The following is a 6,000-nucleotide window of genomic DNA, read 5'->3' as shown; positions in this document are numbered from 1 at the left end:
GTTAAGATTCATTATTTCACAGTTTCCTCGGTGTTATAGTTTAAGCTCAGACCCTCTCTGTAGCTCTCTCCTAGATTACTTTAATTTTCCCCAATTTCTCTTCATTTCTACATTCTCTCTTTAAGAATTTCTATCACATTTTTGGCTAAAATTTCTAATACCGCTTTGAACATTGTATTTCCCTGCTTATAATACCTCTAGAATACAATTTAATTGTTTTGCATAACAGATGGGATCTTCCAGGAAAATATTTAAGGTATAGTTCATACTACTTAGTAACTTTCAACATATTGAATAAAGAAAGATATGAACAAAGCAGAACAAATTCAAAACACTTATAATCTGTGTACCCACTTTTCCGTTGGTTAGCATAGCACCAAGCACAAGTAGGAAACTGAGAAAATATATCTTGAACTAATTTCAAATAGCATCTCTAAGGTTAAACTTAATGCTAATCTAGTCTAGTCAAATATGCTTGTGCTTGGTGAGAACTTAATAACTGACGATTTAATATCAAATAATTATAATGTCTACCTCACTCTTCTCAGAATCACCTAGTACAAGACAAAGCAACAAGGAAGAAATCATCAAGAAACCTTTAAGCTCATCTGTTGAAATCTTCCTTCTCCAAAGAATTCTATACACGAAACAATAGATGGAAAGACAGGAGGAAGGATAAAAGACCTTACTTTGATAACAATAATGGTGGTCTAGCGTGAGTTCTCTATATCTCACCCAACTTTTCAGTTTCTCTAAGCACAGTATCTAGTATGATTTTCATCCTTTCCTTTAATGTTAGTGAGTCAAAATGAGAAAAGACAGGATTGTTTAAAAATGCTGTTAATTTCTTTGCATATATTGCTTTCAGATAGTTGCATCATATGTGAATAGAGAAAATAATCGAAACTTTCAAAAACCAAGTCCCATTTCATTGCTTCATAAATGACTGTGCTTTTAGCTACTGTGTACCATTAAAAGTCAGAATCCAAGGCCAGAAGGTGGCGTAGTAGTTAAAGTGTTGAACTCCCCCCCTGGCTACTGTGGTTCACGTCCTGGACCCAGAGGCTTGAAACTCACATCGGGCATTGTGTATGTGTGTGTGTGTGTGTGTGTGTGTGTGTGTGTGTTCCCAAAATCCCAAGAGGGGAAGGGATTGTGGCATAGCCATCTCCTTTGGGGGATGATTTCTCACTTCCTTTTTCTCTCTGTCTCCGTCTCTCTGGCAAGCACATGTATCTTCTCTCAAAAAAAAAAAAAAAGTCACAATCTAATTGGGTAGCCTTGTGGGGTAGCACAAGATTTGCTGAGGGAAATAAAGAACAGGCTTGATAGGGACCAGCAGATGGTGTAATGGCTGCATCGCTGGACTTCCATGTAGCTGACCTCAGTTAAAGTCGTGGACCTGGTGGCTTAAACTCATGATGGGCGTGTGTACGTGTGTGCCCAAGATCCCGAGAGGAGAAAGAAGGAGAAGGGATTGTGGTGTGACGATCTCCCCGGAGGGTGATTTATTGCTTCTGTTTCTCTGTCTCTGTCTTTCTGGCGAGTGCACATATTCTATAGCAAAAACCTCTCCAAAAAGAAAAACAAAAACATATTTGAAATTCCTTTTTATTTCAACCATAGACAGATATTCCCAGATGTTTTCCTTTTATTAAAACCACTACAAAGTTTAAAATGATATATGTTATTGTATGGTGTTAAAACTGGAAGTTTCCACCATGTTAAGGCAACAAGACAGTATAAAAAAAATAAAATGGAGCCATAGAATGTTACTCCAAAAATAGAGGACTTCAAAAGAATAATCACAAATCAGTCATTCATTGGCCCATATTCTCATCTTCCAATCTATCATGTTCCAACATACTAAAATTGATAGATTAAAACTTAATTAAAAAGAATATTGGGACCAGCAGTTAGCATGGCTATGTCGCTGAACTCCCATGTAATCCACCGCAGTTTGAGTCCCAGACCCAGTGGCTTAAACTCATGCCGGGTGCATGTGCATGTGTGCCCAAGATCCCGAGAAGAGAATAGAGGAGAAGGGATTGTGGCATGGCCATCCCCCTTGGGGGATGATTTCTCACTTTCTGTATCTCTGTCTCTCTCTATCTCTCTGGCAAGTGCACGTGCCCTGTAGCAAAAACCTCTCCAAATTTAAAAAAAAAAAAAAGAATATGTAAGATGTTATTACTGGAGGAAGATGAGAAAAAGGTACACAGAAACTCTGTATGCACTTTTTCCTAAATTCTTGTGAATGTTGAACTCTTTCAAAATAAAAATATGTTTAAAAGTTTTAAATAGTCATATTTGTGATTCTGCTGTAGAGTGGTATATTTTCACATATATTTCAAAAAGATAAGTAGTGTATTATCTTTAACAATTTTCATAATAAAGCTAATTTTGCATACTGCAGGGAAATTTGTCAGTGGTACTCAGTCAAGATAAGGCCAGCAGTAAAGTGTAGATATAGCTATTTCAATTGTTTCCTAGCAAAAGAGTTCGTCAAATATTAGAACCTTGTGTAAATGGCAATATTTCCCATGGATCATTATTTTAAAGGATTGAAGATTTTAATTCCAGCTTCCCCAGAATTCAGAGGTTTTCCTGGATCATTATTAAAATGCTTTCAAAATAAAACACACAAAAAAGACATTCTCCAAATGTAACTTACAAAAGAGAGTCCATTTTATATCCCAATTTTATTCACCTTTTCTGAATAGTCACAACATTAATCTACTGGGCATAATCTAGTTAGTATAATTGAAATTCCATTTTGTTCTATTGATATGCATGTATTACACTTGTATATAATACAGAATTTCCAGTGTTATTTTTAAAGGATATACTTTAAAAAATGAGAAACATGATCTATAATTTCAAACAAACCTAGGACAAAGTCATAATTTCTAAAACAATATAGCTTTCCATTTTGCTTCAAATAAATTATTATAGTTGATGTAGAAACTCCAGCATAGCTGTTATTCCTTTCTTTATGATTCCATATATTTTGAACCCTTGCAAAATCCACTAAAAGCCATATAATTATTTTTATGCATAATTAAAATGAAAAGTAGGAAGTAATTCCATTCCATGTCCTTGGGGGACAGTCACAAGTGTTCTTTTACTTTAATTTTTTAACAAACTTTACACTTTTAATATTCCCAAAAAAGTCTGGGGCATGTATTGGTCTTTGAGTGTTGGTACAAACAGACCAAAGCTCTCCAAGGTGTGTAAGTCTCTGTCATAGAAACCAACATGTGCGTGATTGGCCATGTCAGTGAATTTTTAAAATTCAAAGTATTTCTACGCCTTCTCTAACATGATGGAACTTACAATAGGAAAATTTCTGAAGCATCTCCTGATTAGTCTAAATCAAGCAACACACATAAGCCCTTCCCTTTGCATTCCTTCAAACTATAGGTTTACAAGATAATATTACAGAATGACTATGCAATTTCCATTCTTCTCTCCCTTCACATCAGAAATAAAACAAAATAAATGTTGTATAAAATTATACATTCTGTAATAACTTAGAAAAAAAGATACATACATGTTTAAGGCCTTTAAATATTCATAAGACATTTCTGTAGAACTGAAAACCACAAATGTTAAAATGGCTATGAAAATATGGACAAAATACTGGCCTAAGAAATTGCATGAATGAGACAACTATAAGCAAATATTTATAAACTTGAGACCAAGGAAAATGAACAATTTTTTTTCTATCAACAGACTGAACAAACAAATATATAAGCATTCAAACAGCCATTGAGATCGAGCAAGAGACAGTCTTTTAAACTGAGAAAGAACAATTTTTAGAAAAAAAAAAGTGTTAGAAGAAATCTAGGTGAATAACGTTCACGCCAAGAAATCAGAAACGCACATGCATTCCTGGCAATTTTTCCAAACTGAAGGCTACCTAAGAACTTGACTGCTCACTGCTGATGTCTGTGGAAGGAAAAGTAAAAATAAAAATAAAATTTTAAATGAAAGGAAAAGCTAATTTACAAAAATAAAAAGAAAAAAGAAAGAAAGAAAGAAAGAGAAGAAAACTGAAATAGAGAGTGATCTAGAGGTACAAAGTATTATATAATGAAAATGGTAATCCAGTACTAACTGCTACCTATTTAATTGACAGCTGCAGTAGTATGTTAGCCTTGGGAAAATATGTCAGCTTGTCTATACATTCTTAAATGATGGATGTACTCAGATAACTATTACTTGTCAACAATAATTATTATCAATGGATATATATTTCCATTCCTTTAACAAAAGCAACTTTAAGATGTTAAAACGTGTAGGCTTTCAGAGTTCCAAGAATAGGATACAAATAAAATTATCTCAGTCTATGCCATGCCAGAGAAGTTCACAAAGGAAATGTCATTAAAGCCGTGTGCAGTCTCACTAGCCATTGAACACAGAACCCAGGAACACATCCATGACAGAAGGCCAGGGCATTCAGGAACTTTCAGAAACGGGAAAAGCAGTCACATCTGGACCCAAGCATCCAAAAGGTGACCATCTGTGGCATCACCCTGAAAACACCAATTCTTCGCAAACTCTGCAGACAGCAATTTCAAATTCTTTTAACAATTTTACAAGTTGGACACAGTTCAATTCTGAAGAAATCTCCATGATGCAGAAGTTCATGTCTAACATTTTAAGTCTTGATTTCAAGAGGAGGTTGGTTACAAACCATGAAATCCCTTGGAAATGGATCTGAAGCAACCCTTTCCGAGTGGTATAAAAATCTTTCAAGATCACCTCAGGAGTTAAGTTTCTATGTGTACAGTCAAAGTCATCAGCCTTGAGGATCACTTGATTTATCCTTGGTTAATGGGTTACCTTCAAAGGAAGAAGAAAATAGAATCAACATTTAGGACATAGTTGTTATCTTTAAACACAATTAGCAGAAATTAATAGGTAACACAAAGTGCTGTTATTTACTATATCAAATAATTTGCTAAATTGAAAGTTCAGGTATTTTTAATTTAGAAAAGTATACCTTTTATCCTCCTATTATTACACAATATTTTTAGGGCCACTTTCACCATTATCCAAATGACTTTATGTCCAGGTTGATTTCAGCCAGCCATGATATCTTCTCAGATCCAGAGAATGATTCTAGATCACTGTTCTTTTTTTTGGGGGTGGGGGGAGAGTTTTTTGCTATAGGGTAAGTGTGCTCGCCAGACAGAGACAGAGAGACACAAAGCAAGAAATCACTCTCCAGGGGGGATAGCCATGCTGCAATTCCTTCTCCTCCATTCCCCTCTCCGGATCTTGGGCACACACACACACGTGCCCGGTGTGAGTTTAAGTCACTGGGTCCGGGACTTGAACCACGGTCCACTACATGGGAGTCCAGCGACATAGCCATTACTCTAACTGTTGGTCCCAAGAATCACTGTTATTGTACAGTTGTGGTGGATGCAATCTCAGGACCTCAACTATATCAGACCAGGCCTCAGTAATAAAACAACTTTATTCAGAGTACTACAGTCAGATCACAGTTTCAACAAAACCCCAGGGAACTGACTCCATAAAAATTCATTCTTGAAATAGTTTTAAAATTAGGGCTTATTTGACCGAGTTATAGTTCAGAAAAATCACCTATTTATGAAGACCAAAAAAAAAAAAAAAAAACGAAGAGAAAAACAGTACAATCTCATAACAAATTTTAAAAGTGTCCCCCAATTCCCATATAATTAATTAGAATAGTGTTATTAATGCTATGTTAAATATTATTGAGAAAGATTTACACTGTCTTTTTATACCTAAAAAAGTCCAAAATTTATATATGGAAATAAAAACAAAAGTACTTGACACATACATATGCAAATCTGTATGTATCTATATATACATACATAGCTATAAAGACAGACAAACACACATTCAACGAAAGAGAGATTTCTTAAAGAATTTCTAATTCTATTCTATAGTCAGGCAGAGTATTTGGAAAGAGTTATCTAATAGTTCTTTTCTAGCAATGGCTAT

General features: G+C 34.9%; 1 long non-coding RNA gene across 1 annotated transcript in view; it reads right to left on the bottom strand.

Moving 5' to 3' along the window:
- Positions 1-3,736: 3,736 nt before the first annotated feature.
- Positions 3,737-6,000, bottom strand: part of LOC114006749 (uncharacterized) — a 57,686-nt gene continuing 55,422 nt past the window's right edge. Inside the window, exon 2 of the long non-coding RNA XR_003548432.1 lies at positions 3,737-4,848. This is a non-coding gene — a long non-coding RNA (uncharacterized LOC114006749). The remainder of the gene's footprint in view (positions 4,849-6,000) is intronic.

This window comes from Tupaia chinensis, unplaced genomic scaffold, assembly GCF_000334495.1.
Source record: "Tupaia chinensis unplaced genomic scaffold, TupChi_1.0 Scaffold150006_1, whole genome shotgun sequence".
NCBI classification, from domain to species: Eukaryota; Metazoa; Chordata; class Mammalia; order Scandentia; family Tupaiidae; genus Tupaia; species Tupaia belangeri.
This window is presented reverse-complemented; position numbering and strand designations above follow the sequence as displayed.